Source organism: Neomonachus schauinslandi, chromosome 4, assembly GCF_002201575.2.
Source record: "Neomonachus schauinslandi chromosome 4, ASM220157v2, whole genome shotgun sequence".
NCBI classification, from domain to species: Eukaryota; Metazoa; Chordata; class Mammalia; order Carnivora; family Phocidae; genus Neomonachus; species Neomonachus schauinslandi.
In genome coordinates this window covers 105602767-105630257 of record NC_058406.1, presented here as the reverse complement: position 1 = coordinate 105630257, position 27491 = coordinate 105602767, and the positions used below count along the sequence as shown (strand labels likewise).

The 27491-nt window shown below is 37.2% G+C and overlaps 1 protein-coding gene across 1 annotated transcript in view; it reads right to left on the bottom strand.

Moving 5' to 3' along the window:
- SPIDR (scaffold protein involved in DNA repair) overlaps positions 1-27491 on the bottom strand; it is a 488464-nt gene that overhangs the window by 430312 nt on the left and 30661 nt on the right. The window lies entirely within an intron of this gene.

The following is a 27491-nucleotide window of genomic DNA, read 5'->3' as shown; positions in this document are numbered from 1 at the left end:
CAATAGGGAAAATTTGAGTTTTTCCCTTAAGATCAAGAACATGACAAGGATGCCCACTCTCACTAGAAGTCCTAGCCTCAGCAATCAGACAACAAAAAGAAGGGGCACCTGGGTGGCTCAGCTGTTAAGTGTCTGCCTTTGGCTCAGGTCATGATCCCAGAGTCCTGGGATCAAGCCCCACATCGGGCTCCCTGCTCAGCGGGAAGCCTTCTCCCTCTCCCACTCCCCCTGCTTGTGTTCCCTCTCTCACTGCCTCTCTGTCAAATAAATAAATAAAATCTTAAAAAAAAAAAAAAAAAGAAATTAAAGGCATTCAAATTGGCAAAGAAGTCAAACTCTCTCTTCACAGATGACATGATACTTTATGTGGAAAACCCAAAAGACTCCACCCCCAAGCTATTAGAACTCATACAGCAGTTCAGCAAGGTGGCAAGATACAAAATCAATGCACAGAAATCAGCTGCATTTCTATACACTAACAACGTAACTGAAAAAAGAGAAATTAAGGAATCAATTCCATTTACAACAGCTCCAAAAACCATAAGATACCTAGGAATAAACCTAACCAAAGAGGTAAAGGATCTATACTCTAGAAACTATAGAACACTTACAAAAGAAATTGAGTAAGACACAAACATTCCATGCTCAAGGACTGGAAGAATAAACATCATTAAAATGTCTATGCTGCCCAGAGCAATTTATACTTTCAATGCAATCCCTACCAAAATAACATTGACATTTTTCACAGAGCTGTAACAAACAATCCTAGAATTTGTATGGAACCAGAAAAGATGCTGAATTGCCAGGGGAATGTTGAAAAAGAAAAACAAAGCTGGGGGTATCACACTGCCTGACTTCAAGCTGTATTACAAAGCTAAAGTCATCAAGACAGTATGGTATTGGCACAAAAACAGACACACAGATCAATGAAACAGAATAGAGTCTCCAGAAATGGACCCTCAACTCTATGGTCAACTAATCTTCGACAAATAAGGAAAAAGTATCCAGTGGAAAAGAGACAGTCTCTTCAATAATTGGTGCTGGGAAAACTGGACATCCACATGCAGAATGAAACTAGACCATTCTCTTGCACCATACACAAAGATAAACTCAAAATGGATGAATGATCTCAATGTGAGATAGGAGTCCATCAAAATCCTGGAGGAGAACATAGGCAGTAACCTCTTTTGACATTGCACACAGCAACTTCTTTTCAAGATATATCTCTATAGGCAAGGGAAACAAAAGCAAAAATGAACTTTTGGGACCTCTCCAAGATAAAAAGCTTTTGCATAGCAAAAGAAACAGTCAATAAAACTAAGAGGCAACCCACAGAATGGGAGAAGATATTTTCAAATGACATTATTGATAAAGGGATGGTATCCAAGATCTACAAAGAACTTCTCAAACTCAACACCCAAGAAACAAATAATCCAGTCAAGAAATGGGCAGAAGACATGAACACACACTTCTCCAAAGACATACAAATGGTTAACAGACACATGAAAAAATGTTCAACATCACTAGCCATCAGGGAAGTACAAATCAAAAGCACATTGAGATACCACCTTACACCAGTCAGAATGGCCAAAAATAACAAGACAGGCAACAACAAATGTTAGTGAGGTTGTGGAGAAGGGGGAACCCTCTTGCACTGTTGGTGGGAATGCAAGCTGATACAGCCACTCTGGAAAACAGTATGGAGGTTCCTTAAGATGTTAAAAATAGAGCTACCCTATGACTCAGCAATTGCACTACTAGGTATTTACTGCAAAGATACAGATGTAGTAAAAAGAAGGGGCACCTGCATCCGAATGTTTATAGCAAAAATGTCCACAATAGCCAAGCTGTGGAAGGAACCAAGATGCCCTTCAACAGATGAATGGATAAAGATGTGGTACATATATACAATGGAATATTACTCAGCCATCAGAAAGGATGAATATCCACCATTTGCATCAACATGGATGAAACTGGAGGGGATTATGCTAAGTGAAATAAGTCAATCAGAGAAAGACAAATTACCATATGGTTTCATTCATATGTGGAGCATAAGGAATAGAGCATAGGACCACAGGGGAAGGGAAAGAAAACTGAATGGGAAGAAATCAGAGAGGGAGACAAATCATGAGAAACTCTGGTCTCCGGGAAACAAACTGAGGGTTACAGAAGGGGGGATGGGATGGGGTTACCGGGTGATGGGGTTACCGGGTGATGGGTATTAAGGAGAGCACGTGCTGGGATGAGCACTGGGTGTTATATGCAACTAATGAATCATTGAACACTACAACAAAAACTTACGCTGTACTATATGCTGGCTAATTGAACATAATGAAAAATATAAAAAGTAATATAAATTCCAGTTAAGATTCACCAGTGAAAATAAATAAAATAAAATAAAAACAACATACATCTGTTGAGTTCCTTAATACCATTTAACGTTGGTTACATAATTACTAATGTCACAATATCTTTCATTACAATGCCTATGAAAGCTAACTTCCATTGTCTCTCTGAAAGTTTGTTAGATTTTTGTTTGTTTGTTCGAAAATCTCAAGTCTTAACCAAAATATGCAGGAATGTGTGAATGATAACTTGCTTTCTGGACATGTTGAATTTACTGTTGGGATTTCCTAGCATAAAAGTAGAACACATCTTCTAACCATGTCTACTCTTGAACTCTTCATACCATGATCACTACTAAATCATTACTAGAATGTGACCTCTCTCAATGGGGAATGCAAGTCTGCCTCCCACAGCTGACCACAAGGAAGAGGACATGGGTCTACTCACCCAGGGGAGAGATGTGGGACAAGAGGACAGAAATGGAAAGGCTCATTCTAAAATACATATGGAAATGTAAAAAACCCAGAATAGCCAAAACAATCTTGAAAAAAAGAAAAGGATTAGAGAACACTTAACTTCCCAATTTCAAAACCTACTACAAAACTATGGAATTAGCATAAAGATGCACATACATATAGATCAATAGATTAGAATATAGACCTAGAAATAAAATCTATACATCTATTGTCACCTAATCTCTGACAGGTGTGCCATGATCTTTAAATGGGTAAAGAAAGGTCTTTTAAACATATGGTGCTGGGGCAACTGTAAATCCACATGTGAAAGAATTTGGACCTACCTAACACCACCTGAAAAATCAATTCAAAATGGACAATACATCTATATTTAAGAGCTAAACTACAAAAACTCTTAGAAGAAAATATAGATGAATTATCCATGATCATGTATTACACAGTGGTTTCTTATATATGACATGAAAAAACACAGTCAACCAAAGAAAAATTGATTAAATAAACTGTTTAAAAATAAAAATGTCTGTGCAACAAAATACAGTATCAAAAGTGAAAAGACAACTCACATATGGGAGAAAATATTTCCAAATCATGTATCTGATAAAACTTATTTATATACCCTATATATTCAGAACTTGTACAACTCAACAATAAAACCAAATAAGCCAAGTGAAAAGTGGGTAAAATATCTGAACAGACATTTCTCCAAAGACATACAAGTGCTCAATAAGTACATGTAAACCAATAAGCTAAATATCATCAGCCATTAGAGAAGTGCAAATCAAAACCAAAATGAGATACCAATTCATACCCACTAAGAAGGCTGTTTATTTTTTTAAAAGATTTTATTTATTTATTTGAGAGAGTGAGAGAGCATCAGCAGGGGGGAGGGGAAGAGGGAGAGAGAGAAACAGGCTCCCTGCTGAGCACCCAGGCGCCCCTAAGAAGGCTGTTAAAGAATAAAAAAGGAAAAACAAAACCTTGGAAAATAGGCAATGGCTGCTTTATCAAAGATGTGGAGAAACCAGAACGCTCATAAATTGCAAATGGGAAAGTAACATTGTCCAGCCACTCTAGAAAACAGTCTGAATGTTCCCAAAAATGTTAAACATACAGTAACCATTTGAACCAGAAATTCCACTTCTAGGTATATACATATTAGAACATAAAACTGACATTTATAGAAAATCTGGTACCTGGGGGCACCTGGGTGGCTCAGTTGGTTAAGTGACTGCCTTCGGCTCAGGTCATGATCTCAGGGTCCTGGGATCAAGCCCCGCATTGGGCTCCCTGCTAGGTGGGAAGCCTGCTTCTCCCTCTCCCCCTCCCCCTGCTTGTGTTCCCTCTCTCACTGTCTCTCTCTCTCTGTCAAATAAATAAATAAAACCTTTAAAAAAATAAAAGAAACAAAGAAAATCTGGTACATGAATTACAAGAAGCAGTATTCCTAACAGTCAAAAAGTAGAAAAAATCCAAATGTGGATCAACTGATAAATAGAAATTTTTTTTTAAGTGATATATCTATATTGGAGTATTACTTAGCCACAAGAAGAGTGAAGTACTAATACCTGCTACAACATGGATAACCCTTGAAATTATGCTTAGTGGAAGAATCCAGACACAAAAGACCACATATTTTATAACTCCATGTACTTGAAAGTTTAGAGTAGACAAATCCACAGAGACTGAACATAGATTAGAGAGTTCCAGCATAAAGCAAAGGGTAGAATGGGAATTGACTACTAATGAGCACGGGGTTTCTTTCTGAGCTGATAAAAATGTTCTAGAATTAGAAAGTAGTGAGAGTTGCCCAACCTTACTTTATAAATATAACTAAACATCTCTGAATTGTACATTTTAAAAGGGAAAACTTTTTGTTGTTTGAAATATATTTCAACATTTTCAATGTAAAGGTTGGTGTGATGACAATGTTTCATTAAATGAAGACTATCACTAAAGATAAATTATAAAGTACAACCAAATAGAAATCCTACAGATGAAAAACACAATAACTGACCAGAAGGACTTAACAGTAGAATAAAGCTGGAAGAAGAATGATTTGATGAACCTGAATAATAAAGACTATGAAGAACAGATTAAAAAAATGAAAATAAACTCTATGAAAAATATGGGACACTTTTAAGTGCATCAACATACCTGTAATGGGAGTATAAGGAGATAAAGGAGCAGAAAAAAAAAAAATTCCAAGAAAAAATGGTTATAAATTTACCAGATTTAATAACAAATATAAACCTACATATGTAGGAAGCTCCAGAACTCCAATAAGATAAATACAAAGGGATCCACATCCAGATACATCATACTAAAAATGATGAAAGAGAAAGAAAAAAATCTTAAATGAAATAAGAGAACAATCACTATCATATGCAAGTGAACCTTCATAAAATTAACATCTGATTTTTCATCAGAAACAAAGGAGACCAGAAGAATGGTGACACACTAAAAGTGCTAAATTAAAAAAACAAACAAACAAAAACTGTCAACCAAAATTTTTATATACAGTGTATCTATCAAAAATGAAGGTAAAATAAAATATTCTCAGATAAACAAAAATTGATCAATGGTAGCAGACCCACCTTACAAAATATATTAATAGAAGACATTAAGCCTGAAAGCAAATGACTTCATAATCCACACAAATCCACATGAAAAAAATATTGTCAATGAAATTACCTAATTTTTAAAAAATATAATGTGTATTCTTTCTCTTAACTGATTTGAAAACCAATTGCACAAGACAGTATGTATAATTATACTGCTGGACCTATAACACATAGAAATGTAATGTATCTGTCAATAATATAAAGGAGGTAGGTGCAAACAAAACTGTACTGAACCAAGGAAATGTTCACCAGATGATAATGTGATTCCATGGAAACCAATGAAGAGAACAAGAAATGATAAATGAGAACGATTATATACCACTTTATAAATATATGCTTGCCCTCCTTTCTTCTCTCCACTTCTATAAAAGACATAAAACTATATTAATTTATAACTGTAACAATGCATTAATGGGTTTGTAACGTATACAGATATAATACGTATAACAATAGTAGCACAAAGAAGGGTGAAATGGAATAGAGCTATATATGAGACATTTCTAACTCACTGGAATAAAATTATTATATATCTGAGGAGCATATACAGCTATATTAAAGTGTATATGGTAAACATGAGAGCAATCTCTGAGAATCTAAAAATATTTAGAGAAAAAAATCATTAAAGGAATTATATGTTACAAAAGGAAAACATCACTTTCATGCAAAAGAAATTAGAAAAAAAAACCAGAGTGGGGGGAAATGGTATACGGGATTCCAGGGAAGATGGCAGAGTAGGAGGGCCCTAGGCTAACCTTGGCCCACAGATACAACTAGGGACTACTCACACCACTGTAAAGAACCCAGAAAATGACCCAAAGACTGACAGAATAAACTCCACAACTAAATGTAGAGAAAAGGCTACACTGAAGAGGGTAAGAAGGGCAGAGACACTGTGGGAAACTAAAGGGTCTTGCAGGATGTGAAAAGGGAAAAGAAATAGACCCTCATGTCAGAGTGCCCGCAAGGGGAAGACAAATCCCCATACCATTTGGATTTGAAAATCAGAGGTGCCAAATTTCATGAGTTCTTACAACCAGTGGGGCTTAAAACCTGGAAGTTTAAATGATCAGCTGGCTTGGCTCTGGGAGAACTGGGATGGCAAGAAGAAACTGATTCGCTGCCCTTAAAAAGACAGCCCAACAAACAGCCCATAGAGATGCAGCATAGAAACAGCAGTTGGAAAGGTGACTCAGGCATATATGAGTAAGAGTTATTAACTATGGTAATCTCAAAGCCTGACCTGGAAGGAACAGAAATTGCTGGGTAATTCCTCCAGCAACAAAGGAACTGGCAGGTGCCATATCCCTCCCCAGCTCAGCAGCATAAAAATATGGCCACCTACAGGACTTACTACATAACTTAGCACTGCTGCCCTATGTGCTGTCCACCCCACCACCACAATGTGCTTCTATTAATCCACCCCTCTGGACAGCCCTGCCACATTCTGGGCATGGCAGGGCTGCTCCCACAAAGGAACAGCAGCACACAAAGCTTCCTACCACTGTCACCCAACCCAACCCAAACCAACCCCAACTACATCCACCAACACACCCCCTCCAGGCGCTGTGCTTCCATTGATCAACCCTCCCCAATATGCACTTGGCTAGAGCCCATACAGAGTGCTGCTGTAGGCCTGACAGTGTGCAAACACCCCCTACAGTGCCCAGCACTATCCCGAGGTGACTCCTGTCCCAGAAAGAAGGAAAGATAACCACAAACCAGTCAGTCAAAGGCTCCAGCAATGGGCTGGAGGCCCACAAGTGTTCTGACTGCAGGTTCTGCACACCAATGAAACTTTCTCAGGGGACAACACAGGGAAAGCACTCTGCAGTTTCGTGCTACTGCAACTCTGGCAAATGTCTACTCCGACTCAACTCAAGCCCAACGCATCCCTAGACTGGCTCACTAACACCACAGGGAACAAACACTATCCACAACAAGCAAAGAGAGCTACTGCAGACAATTGGACTGAAAGAAAAAACAGATAAGCCACAACAGCAAGGCACATGCATCACATATGAGATGTACCTTAAGTGCCAAGTTATGGTAAACAAAGGACACAACATGGCAGGGCACTATAGGACTCTTCATAAGGCCATCACTTTCCAGTGTAGGAGATGTAGCTATCTTTCCTAACACACAGCAACACACACAGAGATGGAGACAAAATGAAGAGGCAGAGGAGTATGTCTCTAATGAAAGAACAGGACAAAATCACAGCAAGAGACCTAAGCGAAATTGAGATAAGTAATATGCCTGAAGAGAATTTAAAGTAATGATTATAAAGATACTCCCTGGACTTGAGAAAAGAGTGGAGGACATCAGTGAGACCTTCAACAATGAGATAAAAAAGAATCAGAGATGAAGAACATAATAAGAACTATATATAAATGAAATTAAAAATACACTAGATGCAATGAACAGTAGAATAGACAAAGCAGAAGAATTTATCAGCGACCTGGAGGAGAGAATAATGGAAAGTAATCAAGCTGAGCATGTGAGAGAACAAAAAAAAATTATGCAAAATGAGAACAGACTTAGGAAGCTCAGCAACAGTATCAAGGCTAATAACATTTGCATTACAGTGATTCCAGAAGGAGAAGAGAAAGAAAAAGGGACAGAAATTTGAAGAAATAATAGCTGAAAACATCCCAAACCTGAGGAAGGAAACAGAAATCCAAATCCAAGAGGCACAGAGATACCCCAACAAGATAAACTCCTGGAGATCCAAAACAAGGCACATAATTAAGATGGCAAAAAGTAATGATAAAGGGAGAACTTGAAAAGCATCAAGAAAAAAGAAAGCAGTTACATACAAGGGAAACCACATAAGGCTATAAGAGAGTTTTCAGAAAAAACTTAGCAGACCAAAAGCAAGTGGAATTATAAATTCAAAATGCTGAACGGAAAAGAACCTGCAGCCAAGAATACTCTATCCATCAAGGCTATAATTCAGAATAGACAGAGAGATAAAGTATTTCCCAAACAAAAGTTAAAGGAATTCATGACCACTAAACCAGCCCTACAAAAAATATTAAAGAGGACTCTGAGTGGAAAAGAAAGACCACAAGCAGGAGTAAGGAAAGTAGGAAGCACAAAACCAGTAAAAATATCTGTAAAAAATCTGTTAAAGGACTCACAAAATAAAAGGATATAAAGTATGACACCATATACCTAAAACATTGGGGAGAAGAGTAAAAAATGGGTTCAAAGTTAACCAACGATCCACTTAATATAGACTGCTATATGCAGAAGATGTTATACACAAACCAAATGGTAACCACAAATCAAAAACAATACATATGCAAAAAATAAAGAGAAAGGAATCCAAATATATCACTAAAGAAAGCCAACTAATCATGACGGAAGAAAACAAGACAGGAGAAACACTATAAAAACCACCATAAAACAAGTAACAAAATGGCAATAGACATATATCTATCAATAATTACTTTGACTATAAATGGACTAAACCCTCCAATCAAAAGACATGGGGATGGGGTGATGATATAAAGAAACAAGACCCATGTATATGCTGCCTACAAGAAATTCATTTCGGACCTAAACACACATATGCACACTGAAAGCAAAGGGGAGGAGTTAAGATAGTGGTGTAGTAGGGGGACCCTGAATTTGCCTTGTCCTTCAAATACAGCTAGATCAACATTCAACTGTTTTGAACAACTAGGAAGGCAATCAGTGGATTAAGGAAACAATCTGCACAGTTGGAGAGAGAGAAGTGGCAGATGGGAGATTCAGAGCCCTAAATTGGGAAATGAACCAATTTTGCTGAGCAAAGTCAGGAAGAGGGAGAAAGTGGGAGAGAGCACAGCAGGTTGCGACTGCATAATAAGCCAGGGTAAGGAGATCCTCTGGGTCGCACACTGAGAGATTTGTTTCCCTTCCTGGAAGGCATTTGGAAGAACTTACGTTGCCTCTCCAAGGACAAAAGGCTAGCCAGGGAGCCATTGAGCAGTGCTCAACAGCAGGGTCAGAGATGGCACAAAGGGCAGAAAACCACTTAACAACTTTTCCTGTGAGCTACAATAGGCTTAAACTTCTGTGTGCTCTCTGAGCAGCTGCTTTTTTGCAGCTGAACTGAGAAGAGAGCAGAGACTAGAGCAGATTGCAGATAACCTGGCTGCCCCTTTTCACTATCTGCCACGATAGATTCGAGCCTCTGTGACAGCTTTCATGGGACATAAGGGAGTAGGGGACTTAGTCGAGTGCCAACAGCCGATAACCTGGTTCCAGCTTTTCACAGAGCATTACAATAAACTCTAACCTCTGCATGTTTCCCGACAGGACAGTGCTAAGCACACCCTGAGCCTCTTCTCCAGGGGACGGGAGTGAGGCCATACTTTACCAGGCCCTTTAAAACTTGGAATATTGAATCACAGCCACCAGCCTGAGATAAAATACAGCGGATCTGTGGCTCTGGGCAAGCCAATGATCCAGGCACAGACAGTTTAGTGCAGGGAACTGATTAAAGTCCAGGACACAGGAGATTGTTCGCTTTCCTAAGAGGGTCTCCTGAACAGTGGGAGCCAGGAGTTCTGCTGCCCAAGGACAGGTGGACAGGGTGACACCACATTCTACCTCTTCCACCACCCCTCATTCCTCCTTCCCACTAGCACAGTGGGACTGCAGAGAGAAACAGTGCCTCCAGTGGAGTCTGGAGTCCCCTACACTAAACACTGCCTCCCTGGGATTGGCAGAAGCTTCTTTAAAAGGGCAAGTAGGCTTGTGAGCCAGCGCAGAAGGACTCTCCCACAGAAGACCAAAAACCCCCCACATCCACAAAGTCTACTGATCAAATAAGCTCCAAAATATCAGCTATCGGTGGAAATAGAACCAGGTTTCTTTTTTTCCTCTTTTCTTAATTTTCTTGAATTTTTAAAAATTTTTTATTTTCCTATTTCTTATTTTTATTCTTTATCCTTTATTATATATATACACATATATTTCTACTTTTTTTTCTTTTTTTTCCTTTTTTTTAATAGGCTTATAATCTTTTGTGCATCTGTTGGTTCGTTTCTTTCCTTTTCTATTTTTCGGATCAGATTTCTTTTTTTCTCTCTCTTTTCTTCGTTCACTTTTCTTTTTTCCTTCCTTTAGAACCAGGCTTATGCTTTATTATTTGTCTTATGCATTTTTTTAAATGTTTAATTTATTTATTCATGAGAGTCAGAGAGAGAGAAAAAGAGGCAGAGGCAGAGGGAGAAGCAGGCTCCCCATCTAGCAGGGAGCCCGATGTGGGACTCGATCCCAGGACCCTGGGATCATGACCTGAGCTGAAGGCAGACACTTAACCATCTGAGCCATCCAGGCGCCCCTGTCTGTATGCATTTTTGTTCCGTTTCCTATTCTCTCGTCTTAGGTGAGGGTTTTGTTTTTGTTTTCTGTTTTTTCTTTTTTCTTATTTTCTTTTTTCCTTTACAGGTTTAATTTGTACAAACAAATCAGAGCACACCTACTTAAAGGTCCAAACACTCCCAACTACAAGCAAGAAGGAACACTGTTAAGGACCAATGGGAAAGAGCAGCCAAAACACAACAGCAGAGTGTACACAGCATACAACAGAAACACTTCTTGAAGTTTTTATTGTTGTTGGTTTTGTTCCTTTCCTCCCTTCTTTTCAGGACTCAAAGACTAAAAGGACAAATCTACCACAAAAGAACAGGAGGTAGTACTCTCTAACAGGGATTTAATCAATATGGATCTAAGTAAGCTGTCTGAACTAGAATTAAGCAATCGTTATAAAAATACGAGCTGGGCTTGAAAAAAGCATAGAAGACACTAGAGAATCCATTACTGTAGAAATAAAAGAACTAAAATCTAATCAGGCCAAAATTAAAAATGCTATTACTGGGATGAAGTCAAACATGGAGGCTTTAACAGTGAGGATAAATGAGGCAGAAAGGGAGTCAGAGATATAGAACACAAATGGTGGAAAATAAAGAAGATGAAAAAGACAGAAAAACAACCACTGGATCACCAGGGAGACTGAGAAATCAATGATTACATAAAGCAAAATAATACTGGAATGATAGGGGTCCCAGAAGATGAAGAGAGAGAGAGAAGGGAGGAGTTTATTTGAATAAATTATAGCTGAGAACAGACACTCAGGTTCAGGAGGTACACACAACCCCCTCAAAATCAATAAAAATAGGTTATTACCTCAACAAATAATAGTGAAGCTTGTAAATTTCAGAGATAAAGAGAAAACCCTGAAGCAGCTTGGGACAAGGTCTTTAACCTACAGGGTAGAAATATAAGGCTGGCAGCAGACCTGTCCACAGAGACCTGACAGGCACAAAAGACTTACATGATATATTCAATGTACTAAATGGGAAAAATATGCAGCTAAGAATACATTAGCCAGCAAGGCTGTCATTCAGAATATAAGAGACAAAGAGTTTCCAGGACAACGAAAAACTAAAGGAATTAGTGAACAATAAACTAGCCCTGCAAAAATATTAAAGGGGATCCTTTGACTGAAGAAAGAGGTGAAAAGTAAGACCAGAAAGGACCAGAAAGAATCTATAGACAGTAACTTTAAAGGAATTACAATGGCACTATATTCATATCATTCAAAAATTACTCTGAATGTAAATGGACTCAAATCCCCAATCAAGACATAGGGTATCAAATTGGATTAAAAAAAAAAAAAAAGACCCATCAATATGCTGTCTACAAGGGACTGATTTTAGACCCAAAGACACCTCCAGATTGAAAGGGAGAGGGTGGAAAACCATTTATCATACTAACGGACATCAAAAAAAAGTTGGAGTAGCAATTCTTATATCAGACAAACTAGATTTTAAGCCAAGGAATGTAAAAAGAGATGAAGGACACTATATCATAAAAAAGGGTCTATCCAACAAGAAAATCTAACAATTGTAAATATTTATGCCCCTAACTTGGAAGGAGCCAAATATATAAACCAATTAATAATCAAATTAAAGAAAATCTTTGATAATAATACGATAATAGTAGGGGACTTTAGCACCCCATTCACAGCAATGAACAGATCATCTAAGCAGAAGATCAAAACGGAAACAAGGGCTTTGAATGACACACTAGACCAGATGGACTTACCATATATTTAGAGCATGTCATCTGAAAGCAACAAAATATACATTCTTCTTGAATGCACATGGAACATTCTCCAGATTAGATCACATACTGGGTCACAAATCAGGTCTCAACCAGAATTAAAGACTGAGATTGTTCCATGCATATTTTCAGACCACAATGCTTTAAAACTTGAACTCAATCACAACAGAAAATTTGGAAGGAACACAAAAACATGGAGGTTAAAGAGCATCTTACTAAAGAATGAATGGGTCAACCAGAAAATTAAAGAAGATATTTTAAATACATGGAAACAAATAAAAAGGAAACACGACAGTTCAGAACTATTGGGATGCAGCAAAGGTGGTCCTAAGAAGGAAGTATATAGCAATACAGGCCTTTCTCAAGAAATGAGAAAAGTCTCAAATATACAACCTAACCCTACACCTAAAGGAGCAAGCAAAAAGAACAGCAAATAAAGCCTAAACCAAGCAGGAGAAGAGAAATAATAAAGACTAGAGCAGAAATCAATGATATACATATCAAAATAAAAACAGTAAAGCAGATCAATGAAACTAGGAGATGCTACTTTGAAAGAATTAATAAAATTGATAAATCTATAGCCAGACTTATCAGAAAGAAAAGATAAAGGACCCAAATAAATAAAATCATAAATGAAAGAAGAGAGATCACAACCATCATCAAACAAATACAAACAATTATAAGACATATTATGAGCAACTATATGCCAACAAATTAGGCAATCTGGAAGAAATGGATGCATTCTTAGAAATATAAACTACCCCAACTGAAACAAGAAGAAATGGAAAACCTGAATAGACTCATAACCAGCAAAGAAACTGAAACAGTAATCCAAAATCTCCCAACAAACAAAGAGTCCAGAACCAGATGGCCTCCCAGCGGAATTCTACCAAACATTTAAAGAAGAATTACTACCTATTCTTCTGAAACTGTTTCAAAAAATAGAAATGGAAAATTCCAAACTCGGTTCTATGAGGCCAGCATTCCCTTGATCCCAAAAACAGACAAAGACCCCACCAAAAAGGAGAATTACGACCAATATCCCTGATGAACAAGGATGCAAAACTTCTCACCAAGATACTAGTCAACAGAATCCAACAGTACAAAGGATTATAAGAGATGCCTGGAAATAAACCTAACCAAAGAGGTAAAGAACCTGTACTCTGAAAACTAGAGAACACTTATGAAAGAAATTGAGGAAGACACAAAGAAATAGAACAACATTCCATGTTCATGGATAGGTAGAACAAATATTTTTAAAATGTCTATGCTACCCAAAGCAACCTATACATTTAATGCAATCCCTATCAAAATACCATCAACATTTTTTACAGAGCTGGAACAAATAATCCAAAAGTTTGTATGGAACCACAGAAGATCCCGAATAGCCAAAGGAATGTTGAAAAAGAAAACCAAAGCTGGAGGCATCACAATTCAAGACTTCAAGCTGTATTACAGAGCTGTAATCATCAAGACACTATGGTACTGGCACAAAAAAGACACACAGATCAATGGAACAGAAGAGAGAACCCAGAAATGGACCCTCTACTCTATGGTCAACTACTGTTCGACAAAGCGGAAAAGAATATCTAATGGAAAAGGATAGTCTCATCAACAAATGGTGTTGGGAAAATTGGAGAGCCACACGCAGAAGAATGAAACTGGACCACTTTCTTACACCATACACAAAAATAAAGTCAAAATGGATGAAAAACCTACATGTGAGTCAGTTATCTATCAAAATGCTAAAGGAGAACACAGGCAGCAACCTCTCTGGCTTCAGCCACAGCACCTTTTTGCTAGACACGTCTCCAAAGACAAGGGAAACAAAAGCAAAAATGAAATATTGGAACTTCCAGATGAAAAGCTTTTGCACAGCAATGGAAACAGTCAACAAACTAAAAGGCAAGCTACCAAATGGGAGAAGATATTTGCAAATGACATTACAGATAAAGGGCTAGTATCCAAGATCTATAAAGAACTTCTCAAACTCAACACCCAAAAAACAAACAAACAAAAAAGCCAGTGAAGAAATGGGTAGAAGACATGAACAGACATTTCTCCAAAGAAGACATACAGATGGTCAAAAGACACATGAAAAAATGCTCCACATTGAGATACCACCTTATACCAGTCAGAATGGCTAAAATTAACAAATCAGGAAACAAAAGATGCTGGCAAGTATGCGGAGAAAAGGGAACCCTATTACACTGCTGGTGGGAATGCAAACTGGTACAGCCACTCTGGAAAACGGTATGGAGGTTCCTCAGAAAGGTGAAAACAGAGCTACCCTACGACCCAGCAATTGTAGTACTGGGTATTTACCCCAAAGATGTAAATGTAGTGATCCAAAGTGGCACCTGCACCCCCATGTTTATAGCAAAAATGTCCACAATAGCCAAACTATGGAAAGAGCCCAGATGCCCATCAACAGATGAATGGATAAAGAAGATGTGGTATATATACCACACACAATGGAATACTACACAGCCATAAAAAAAAAAAAATGAAATCTTGCCATTTGCAACAACGTGGACGGAACTCCAGGGTATTATGCTAAGTGAAATAAGTCAGAGAAAAACAATTATCATATGATTTCACTCATATGTAGAATTTAAGAAACAAAACTGAGGATCATAGGGGAAGGAAGGGAAAAACAAAATAAGACGAAATCAGAGAGGGAAACAAACGATAAGAGGCTCTTAACTATAGGAAACAGGGTTGCTGGAGGGGAAGGGGGTGAAGGGATGGGGTAACTGCGTGATGGGCATTAAGGAGGGCACTGGATGTAATGAGCACTGGGTGTTTTATGCAACTGTTGAATCACAAAACTCTACCTCTGAAACTAATAATATACTATATGTTAATTAATTGAATTTAAATAATAATAATAAACAGAAGATGTAACAACCATATATATATGCTCCCAACATCTGAGCACCAAAACATATTAAGGAAATACTAATAGGTCTTAAGATAAAAATAGACAACAATACAATAAGTAGGGGACTTCAATATCCCACTATTCACAGTGGGTATATTGTTCAGACAGAAAATCAAGGAAACATTGGAAATTGAACCATATTTTAGAATAAACGGGCTTAACAGACACATATAAAACATTCCACACAACACACATTCTTCTCAAGTGCATGTGGAACATTCTCCAGGGTACATCATATAATAAGCCACAAAACTATTATTACCAAATTTAAGAACACTGAAATCATACCAACTATCTTCTCTGACCACATGGCATAAAATTAGAAATCAGTAAGAAGAAAGGGAGTGTATCTTCAAATATACGGAAACTAAACAGCACATTTCTAAACAACCCATGATTCAAAGAAATCAAAAAGGATATAAAAAGTTATCTCAAAAGAAATGAAAATAAAAATACAATGTATCAAAATTTGGGGGATAAGCAAAAGCAGTTCTGAGAGGAAAGTTTATAGCAATAAACCCATATCTTAAAAAATTAGATCTCAAATAAACAATCTAACTTTACACCTTAAGGAACTAAAAAAAGAGCAACTAATTAAGCCCAAAGTTAGGAGAAGGAAATAATAAAAATCAGAGCAGAAATAAATAAAATAGGAACCAGAAAAACAACAGAAAGGATGAATCCATGAAACTTAAAGCTGGTTTGTTGAAAAGATTAAAAAACTGACAAACCTTTAACTAGACTAAGAAAAAAAGACAGAAGACTCAAATAAATAAAATTAGAAATGGAAGAGGAGACATTACAATTCGTATTACAGAAATACATAATTATAAGAGACTACTATAAATAATTATATGCCAACAAATTACATAACCTACAAATGGGTACATTTCTAGAAACACACAAGATTCTACCAAGACTGAATTAGGAAGAAATATAAAAATCTGAACAGAGCAGTAACAAGTCATGAGATTGAGTCAGTTATCAAAAAATTCCAACAGAGAAAACTCCAGGGCCAAACAGCTTTATTAGTGAATTCTACTGAACATTTAAAGAAGAATTAACACCAATTCTCCTCAAAGTGTTCCAAAATATGGAGGAAGAGGAAACACTTCTAAACTCATTCTACAAAGCCAGTATTACCTTGATACCAATACCAGATAGACAGACATCACAACTACAGACCAATATCCCTGATGAATATAGATAAAAAAAATTCTCAACATGTATTAGCAAACCAAATTCAAGAACAAATTAGAAGGATCATATACTATGACCAAATAGGATTCATCCCTGGGATGCAAGGATAGTTCAATGTATGCAAGTGAATAAATGTAATCCACCACATCAATAAAATGAAAGATCAAAATCACATGATTATCTCAATGGATGCAGAAAAAACATCCTTTCATGATAAAAAAACATTCAATAGACTTGGTATAGAAGGAACATACCTCAACATAATAAAAGCCATATACAAGAAACCCACAGCTAAGATTATACTCAATGGAGAAAAATTGAAAGAATTTCCTCTGAGATCAGGAACAAAACAAGGTTGGCTATGCTCACCTATTCAATATAGCACTGGAAGTCCTAGCTAGAGCAACTGGGCAACACAAAGACATAAAAGGCATCCACATCAGAAAAGAAGAAGTAGAGGCACTGGGGTGGCTCAGCTGGTTAAGTGACTGCCTTCAGCTAGGGTCATGATCCTGGAGTCCCAGGATGGAGTCCTGAACTGGGCTCCCTGTTCTGCAGGGAGTCTGCTTCTCCCTCTGACCTTCCCCCATCTCGTGCTCTCTCTCTCTCTCTCTCAAATAAATAAATAAATCTTAAAAAAAAAAAAAGTAAAACCGTCACTATTTGCTGACTCTGAACTTGTATACAGAAAAATCCCATAGTCCATCAAAAAAAAACAAAACAGGAATTAATCAACAATTTCACAAAAGTTGGTTACAAATCAACTTACAGAAATCAGTGGCTTCCTTTACACTAATGATGAAGCACTGGGAAAAGAAATAAGAAAACTATCCCAATCACGATAGCATCAAAAACAATAAAATACTTAGTAATAAATTTAACCAAAGAAGTGAGAGATCTGCACAATGAAAACTATAAGACTTTGATAAAAGATACTGAGCAAGACACAAACAAGTGGAAAGATAGCCCATGTCATGGATCAGAAGAATAAATATTATAAAAATGGCCATACTGCCCAAAGCCATCTACATATTCAACACAAACCCCATCAAAATACCAAAGGCATTCTTCACAAAAATAGAATAACAATTCTAAAATTTGTGTGGAACCACAAAAGACCCCAAATAGTCAAAGCAATCCTGAGAAGAAAGAACAAAGCTGAAGGTATCACACTTCCTGATTTCAAACTTTACTGCAAAGTCATAGTAATAAAAATAGTACGGTACCATAAAAACAGACACATTGCCCAACAGAACTGAATAGAGTCCAGAATTAAATCCTGGCATATACAATCAACCAATAATCAACAAGAGAGGCTAGAACACCCAGTGAGGAACAACAACAAACAGTGCCTGGAAAACTGGATAACCACATGCAGAGCAATGAAATTGGACCTCTATCTCATACCACACACAAAAATTCAAAACTTAAGATTTAAACATAAAACTTGATTCCACAAAACTCCTAGAAGAAAACATAGGGGAGAAGTTCATCAATACTCATCTTGGCAATGATTTTTGGATGATGTCAAAAGCACAAATAGCAAAAGCAAAAATCAACAAATGAGACTACATCAAACTCAAAGCTTCTGCACAGTAAAAGAAACAAGTAAGATAAAGGAGATGGCAGACTAAAGAATGAGAGAAAATATTTGCAAACTACATATTAGAAAAGAGATTAATATACAAAATACATAAAGAACATAATTTAATAAGAAAACCACAAACAATCCAATTAAAACATGGGCAGAAAAATTAAATAGACATTTTTCCACAGAGGGCATCAAAATGACCACCGGGCACATGAATAAATGCTTAACATCACTAATCATTAGGGAAATGCAAACAAAAACTACCATGAGATATCACCTCACAGCTGTTAGGAAGGGACAAGTACTAGGGAGGATGTTATTGAAAAGGAACACTTACACACTGTTAGTGGGAATGTAAATAAGCCCAAAGACTACATTAGATAATATGGAGGTTTTTCAAAAAATTAAAAATATATCTACCATATGATCCAGCAATTCCACTTCTAGTTATATACTCAAAGAAAATACAAATAGGATTTTGTTGAGATATATGCACACCCATGTTTATCACACATTATTCAAAATAGCCAAGATGGGGAAACAACCCAAATACCCATTGATGGGTGAAAGAATTTTTTTTAAGGGAACCTGGGTGGCTCAGATGGTTAAGCGTCTGCCTTCGGCTCAGGTCATGATCTCAGGGTCCTGGGATCGAGTCCCGCATCGGGCTCCCTGCTCCTCGGGAGCCTGCTTCTCCCTCTGCCTCTCTCTCTCTCTCTCTGTCTGTCATGAATAAATAAATAAAATCTTTAAAAAAAAAAAAAAAAGAATTTTTTTAAAAAAAAGATGTGGCATATATAGACACAATGGAATATTACTTGGTAATGAGAAAGGAGGATCTGCCATTTGTGACAAAATGGATAGACACTGAGTACATTATGCTAAGTGGATAAGTCAGACAGAGACAAGTACTATATGATATCACCAATGTGGAATCTATAAATATCAAACTTGGAAAACAACAGAGGGTAAAATAGTGGTTACCACATGATGGGGAGTGAGGGATAAGATTTATAGTTTGTAAGGGTAGAAACTTTAACATTAGTAAAATAAGCCATAAAGATGTGATGCACAATATAATGACTATAAACAATAATACTGTACTATAACAATATAATATGATAAATACTGCTTCAAATGGCAATCAAATTATAATATATAAATGTGTCAAAGTAACATGCTGTATACCTTAAATTAACAAAGTGTAACATGTCAAATTTATCAAATAAAAAATAGATGGGAGTCACAATCTTTTTAAATAAACAAACAAATAAAAAACCCCACAAGGCTTCTGGTAATACTAGGTATTTTAAAAAAGAAAGTGATAAGTCAAGTTACTTAATGGAAGAAAATATTTGCCAATTATATATTTGACAAGGGTTTACTAACTAGAATATATTTTTAAAAAATCCAAACTCTCCCAGCTCAATAAGAGGAAAAAAAAAACCCAATTAAAAAAATCAATAAAGGACTTAAATAGCCATTTCTTCAAAGAAGATATACAAATGACAAGGAAAACATGGTTATCATCATTACTCATTAGGGAAATAAATACCCAAACCACAATAATATACTACTTTATACCCATTAGAACTGTTACAATAAAGTTTTTTTAAAGAGGAAAATATATGATGGTGAGGAAGTAGAGAAATTGGAACACTGTGCATTGCTGGTGAGAATGTAGAATAATGCAATCTCTATGGGAAAAGGTTACTGGTTTCTCAGTGAGTTAAATATAGAATTGCCATATGACCCAGTAATCCCAGTCCTTGGTATATACCCAAGAGAATTTAAAACAGGTACTCAAACTAATATTTATACACCAATGTTCTTAGCAGCAATATTCACAATAGCCAAAGGGTGGAAAAACCCAAATATCCATCAACAGATGAACTGATAATTTTGGTATATTCATACAACAGAATATTATTCGGCCATAAAAAAGAATGAAGTACTGATGAACCTCAAAAACATTATTCTAAGCAAGAAACCAAACACAAAATGTCACAAACTATATGATTCCATTTATATGAAATATTCAGAACAGGTAAATTTACTGAAACAGAGAGAAGACTGGTATTCCTGAGGTGTGGGGTAGGGGGGATTTGGGAGTGGATGCTTAATGATACGGTGTTTCCTTTTTGGGTGATGAAAATGTTTTGAAATGAAGCAGAAGTGGTGGCTACACAACATGCTACAATGTACTGTCACTGAAATTACTTTAGAAAGTTAATTTTATATTATGTGAATTTCACCTCAATAAAATTTTTTTAAATAAATCAAGAGATCTGGGGTACCTGAGTGGCTCAGTTAGTTAAGCATCTGCCTTCAGCTCAGGTCATAATCCCAGGGTCCTGAAATCAAGCCCTGCATCAGGCTCTCTGCTCAGTGGGGAGTCTGCTTCTCCCTCTCACTCTGCCTGCTACTCTGCCTACTTGTGCATACTCTCTCAAAGAAATAAAAAAATATAAATCTTTAAAATAAATAAATAAATTGAGAGATGTGATGACCAACTGCATGTAGCTAAGAAGTGTATGTGGCAAGGATAACAGATACTAAAGTTTCTTTAAACAATTAAGTGTGTAGACACCCCAATAAGAGAAAAGAATCACAACAATCAAAGTGTATCAATTTAACAACATGTTAAAATGTATGGTCCAATAAAATAAGAAAAGACTAAGAAAAAATAAATGGATAATGTCTCACACTATTTTTCTTCCATAACTGACTGCTACTTATGGCCAGTGCCCTTTGTGAGATAAGCAACTTTAATAATTAAAGTACTATTCTAATACATTTTGTATATTTATTTATCATTTTGGTATATTAAACAATTAACATACTTTTACTTGAGACAAAAATATATAATCATCCCTTTGACCCCAGTGTATTATTTTAGTTATTTTTTAAAGCAAATCAGTAGCAACTGGAGTGCTAACAACTAAAAGTGGAAGATTATAAAATAATGGGTTTCACCATTTATACAGATTAAGTGGCTTGTATGAGACTAAATGACCTGACATCAGAGGACTTTCCAAATAAAGGGGCACACATAGGTTTTCTTGAAAAGGACTTCAAAAAGTAGAATAATAATTTCAAATTCAGAAGGTGACACTAGTGTTAATGGGCCTCCCCTATCTCACCAGTAATTGCCTCTATTCATTCTACCCTGACTTCTTTGACTCTAACTTCTTGTCAGTTCCTGCTTACTCTCCTCAAGTGATCAGTTTCTCCAGCTCCCTGTTGAAGGGCTAGTTTTAAACTACAGTCATATCATCAGAGCCCTGGAATCTCCTCTTTTAAACTGTCATAACAGACAGCCCTTTCCAGCCCCGTCAGAAGGCAATACCTGCAAAAGTTAGAATGTTTAGAGAAAAAAAATCCATAGTGTGACATTTCTTAGGATAAAACAAGTCACCTAAGTTAGTCTTTCTTAGGCTATAACTTTGTGAACTTGGGACCGATTCTAAAATTTGTATTTAAATGCTGTACCAATGGAAAAGGGTACATTCAATCAAATGGAAAGCAAACACTCACACTTTATTGTATAAAAGAAATTGAGTGGATGTAGGCTTGATTCTTTTGTGTAAAGATACAGAAATGGTCAGGAGAGAGTAAAGTTGTATGACCATCATCTTATTATCAACTTTAGTTCTATAAGAAGCCTTCTTTCATCTCTTTGGATAACCTCTGAAGTAGAGCTGAGAGCCATGGAATGTTCAACAACCTAGATGTCTCACAGGCATTTATGGTAAAACAGAGGAGACAGTGTTCCACATCAGCATATCAGGGGACCCAAGACTGGCAGTCTTCCATTCTTTCAGAAAGAGCACAAATCCCAGATGCCTCTGTCATAGCTGCTATAACTACAGCAGCCAGAGAAGAAAAAAAGGGAAAGATTTTTCTGGACCACCAAAGAAGATGTTTTTTTGGCTTTGAAACTCAAAAAGTAAATCCCTCCCAAAATATTTATAATCTGAAAAACATTTTCATTATAATTAGTGTTTTAAAAATTGCTGGTATTTGAAAAAGGAAAAATAAACTGTGACAAAACTACTGAAATAAATCCATGAGAAATAAATCTTATCATTCCATTCCAATTTCTCATTCTAATTTCTCTTGTGGGCTCATTTCTTCATACTTTTAATAATTTTTACAACTACCCATACTATTTTTTTTCTTCTTGCCCCAGAAATATAGATTCAGAGTGAAGAGAAAATGAAATTTCCTTGTGTTGGCTTTAATTTTAATATAGTACCTCTAACTGCTCTCCAAATCAGCATCCAATGCTGGTTTTCTCCCAAACATTCCAAGGTGACATCAACAACCACTGTACATCAACAACCCACTGTACATTTTCAATCTAATACTCTAACAGAAAACTCATATTCTTAAGAAAAATCAGTTCTCTGTTTATCAAAACTACAATGAGATATCACTTTACACCTATCAGAACGGCTAAAATCAACAATACAAGAAACAACGGGTGTTGGCAAGGATGCAGAGAAGAACATTCTTGCACTGTTGGTGGGAATGCAAACTGGTGCAGCCACTCTGGAAAATAGTATGGAGGTTCCTCAAAAAGTTAAAAATAGAGCTACCCTACAACCCAGCAATTGCACTAATGGGTATCTACCCCAAAGATATAAATGTAGTGATCCAAAGGGGCACCTGCACCCCCATGTTTATAGCAAAATGTCCACAATAGCCAAACCGGAAAGAGCCCAGATGTTCATTGACAGATGAATGGATAAAGAAGATACACACACACAATGGAATATTATGCAGCCATCAAAAAAAAAAAAAAGAAATCTTGCCATTTGCAACAACATGGATGGAACTACAGGGTATTATGCTAAGTGAAATAAGTCAGTCAGAGAAAGACAATTATATGATTTCACTCATAAGTAAAACTTAAGAAACAAAACAAACAAGCAAAGGGAAAAAAAAAAAAAAGAGAGAGACAGACAATCCAAGAAACAGACTCTTAACTATGGAGAACAAACTAATGGTTTCCAGAAGGGAGATGGGTGGGGGGGTGGGTTAAATAGGTGATGGGAGTATGAAGTGCACTTGATGTGATGAGCGCTGGGTGTTATATGTAAGTGTTGAATCACTATATCGTACACCTAAAATTAATATTACACTGTATGTTAACTAAAATTTAAATAAAAACTTAAAAATAATTTTTAAATTTTTCTTTATAATACTGTTATAGGCTGAAATGTGCCCCCCCAAATTCACACATTGAAGTCCAATATGCTCACAGACTATGAATGTAGCATCATGTATGAAGTATCTCTTATAATATTTCTTCAATTAATAGAGTTGTCCTTTTATTGCTGTAGGGGTTCGCTATACAATCTGGATACAAGTCCTTTACAGATAAATGTTTTCTATCTCTTAATGGTGGTCATTTTTTTTATTGTGATTAATTTTAATTTACAGTAGTTTTAATACTTGTTGCTTTTTATAGCCTACCAAAGAAAGCTAAGCCTATTCTCTACTTTTTCTTCTAGAAGCTTTCCCGCTTAACTTTTACATTTAGATCCATGATCCATCTTAAGTTTTGTGTATGTGAGATAAGGGGTCAAGGTGATTTTTTTATCTATGTGAATATCTAATCATTCCAGCACTATTTGTTTAGAAACCTCTGTTTCCCCCATTGGATTGCTTTGTCAAAAATAATTTCTTTCTCAACTCTTATGCTGTTCCATTGATCTAATCTGTATATCTTTATTCACTATCACAATCTTGATTACTATAGCATTAGAGTAAATCAGGTAGTGTAAGTTAATGAAGTAATTCTTCTTCAACACTGCTCTACAAAACCCGATCCTTCATATTCCCATATGAATTTCATAATCAGCTTGTCAATTTCCACCTAAAGAGAAGAGGCCTGCTAAGATAATGACTTAGCCACATCAAGGTGGGTGGGAGAGGCAGTGATGCAGTCCTGCCATAAACCTGACCTCAGTGCAGTAAACCACAAATGGGAGGGAACTAACAAACCCAGAGCTTCTCCCTGCAGAACCAAAGGTTTGTACCCCACATCAGGTACCCCAACTTTTCCGATCTGCACCTGAGAGATTATATTCAAAACATGTGGCTTTGAAAGCCAACTGGCCTTGGAGCTGTATCAAACTGAGAAACATCTCTTAAAGTGGTCATGCTCAGACTCACTCATCCTGCAGCCCAGCCCAGAAAAAGCTGTTTGAAAAGCACCCAGACCCTATGTCAAAGAAATACATTTGCTAATCTTAGAGTGTCATCTGAGAGGCCATAGCCTGTTGGGATACTCTCAGGGGAAGGAGGTGCTGCTGAGCGCCACTGTTAAGTTCTCCCTCTAACTTCTAAAGCTAGTAAGTCCCTTTTTTTTTAACGTTAGACTTTTTTGTTCACCGTGGATGCCATCTTTATCCTCCAACCAGTGTGCACTACTTTTGTACTCTCCCTCTGTGTTGCTAAAGTCAGCAGACACCATTTTTCTTCTTCCTTAGATGGTAGGTACCATCTTTGCATGCTCACTCGGCCACACTCTGCAGCACCACTATCTCCTGAAGGGGAGCTTTTACACACATCTGGTGCCCCAGTTTTTGCAGTCACAGCCCAGGAGTGCTCCTTGATAGCCTGGCTCTAGTGGCCAAGGAGGCTTGTTTTCTTGGATCCCATGGTACTCTACAGTCAGACACAGTTCTTGGCAAAATACCACCCCCAGGGCTCTGCACACATAGCAGAATGAAACACACCCCTAGTCTTTCTGAGAAAGTGGCCTATTTGCTTGTCCAAGAAATTTGGCTTGAGGGGTAGGTTTCTGGTCTAACACACATTTAGGTGCCCAAAGACATGCTTTCAGGAAAACGGAGGCCATTGGGTACAATCTTTGCGCTTTGCCTTGCTCTAACTTACTAGTATCTCTCCGAAAGAAGCTTATACCCTTGTCTGGCACCTTGATTTTCAGAGCTGCTGCCACAGAACATGTCCACATCATCTGGCTCTAACAGCCATTGGGGCTTACACTCACAGGTCTCATAAGATTGTCACCAATGGTGAAAGAGTTCTTAAACAGTTACCACACTCAGGACACAGCAAGAGGCAAAAGACCAGGAGCTCAATCCATCTGTGAAAGATGCCTACAAGCACAGCATCATAGCTACAGCCTGAGGGACAGGCTGCTAATTAAACATACATCTAAGGGCTGATTGTAAACCTGACCAGAGATCTCAGAAGATGGGCACTATGTTCATGTTCACCCTCAGTTGCAATCCAGAGCACCAGTCTCTTGGAAGGGAGCTCTTACATGTGTTTGGTATCCCACTTTTTACATCTGGTGTCCTCGTGTTTGTGGCTGCCACACAGGGGAGGCCCTTTGAATGCTTGGCTCTGGTCAGGCTCTGGCTCTGGCCAGGGGGGCCTGTATTCCTGGCTCCCATAGGACTTTTAACAATTGGAGGGACAGTTCTTGGTAGGGTGCCACCCCCAGGGCACTGAACAAACAACAAACTGAAACACACCCCCACCCCCCGGTGTCTCTGTTGAAAGAGACCCATTTGCTTGTCCCGGTGCTTCAGATTGATGAACAGGCTTCAGGTTTGGCATATACCTTAGAGGCTATGGAGGCACTCACACGGAACACAGGTAGAGGAACACCATCATTGCGCCCTCCCTCTCCCTCACTATAATTTGCCAGTATCTCCCAGAAAGAAGTTATACACTAGTCCAGAGTGTTGATTTTTGAAACTGTTGTTCACAGCACAACTCCAGATCTCATGCTATGGTGGCCAGCAAGGCTTAACCTTGTGGTCCCACAGAACTGTATGTGTAAACATACATAACATACATGTTTTGCATATATATATATATGTATGTATATATATATATATATATGCATACTTTAAAAGTATTGCCTGAAGATCTGGCTTCCAATCAGCCTGGATTTAGGCCTTAGCTGAGATATTCCCCTCTGGGACATGGATACGTGCCCCTTGGCACACCCTCAATAACTGGGAGCTATTAACAATAAATTAGGCTGCTTGGAAAATCATAAAGGACCAAGAGACAACCAAGAACTAGGAAAAGGTTGAATGTCAAAGGTTCATCTCCTACAAGAGACATTCTTCCAAGACTGGGAGAGTTGACTGTTTCATTTAATACACAGAAACAAACACAAAGAGTCAAGCAAAATGAAGAAACAGGAATGTGTTCCAAATGAAAAAATAAAACTCCCCCCCACCAAAAAACCCTTAATGAAACAGAGGTAAGTAATTTACCCGATGAAAAATTCAAAGTAATGATTATTAAGATGTTTTCCGAATTTGGAAGAAGAAAACACAGTGAGAACTTCAAAAAAGAGTTAGAAAATATAAGAAAGTACCAAATGGAAGTCATAGAGCTGAAGAATGCAATAACTGAACCAAAAAATACACTAAAGGGGTTCAACAGCAGATTGGATGAAGCAGAAGAATCAGTGAACTCAAAATAGGGCACTGGAGATCACCCAATCAGAGCAGCAAAAAAAGAATGAAAAAAAATGAAGGGACTAATTGGAAAACATCAAACAGACTTAAAATTCACACTATATCTGTCACAGAAGGAGATGGAGAGAGAAAAGGGTAGAAAACTTACTTGAAGAAATGAATAAAATGGCAGAAAATTTCCCTAACCCAGAGAAGGAAACAGACATCTTATTCTAGAAAGTTCCCATTAAGATGAACCCAGAGACCCACACAAAGACACTTTCTAATTAAAATGTCAAAAGTTAGGGGCGCCTGGATGGCTCAGTCATTAAGCGTCTGCCTTTGGCTCAGGTCATGATCCCAGGGTCCTGGGATCGAGCCCCACATCGGGCTCTCTGCTCAGTGGGAAGCTTGCTTCTCCCTCTCCCACTCCCCCTGCTTATGTTCCCTCTCTCGCTGTGTCTCTCTCTGTCAAATAAATAAATAAAATCTTTAAAAAAAAAAAAGTCAAAAGTTAAAGACAAGGAGAAAATCTTAAAAGCAGCAATAAAAAATTATAACAAGTATTAAAAAAAAAAAAAAAAGACTATAGCAGATTTTCAGCAGAAGCTTTTCAAGCCAGAAGGGAGTAGCACAATATAGTCAAAGTGCTGAAAGGAAAGGAAATAAACTTCAACCAAAATACTTCACACCCAGCAAAATCATTCAGAATTGAAAGAAAGATAAAGAATTTTCTGG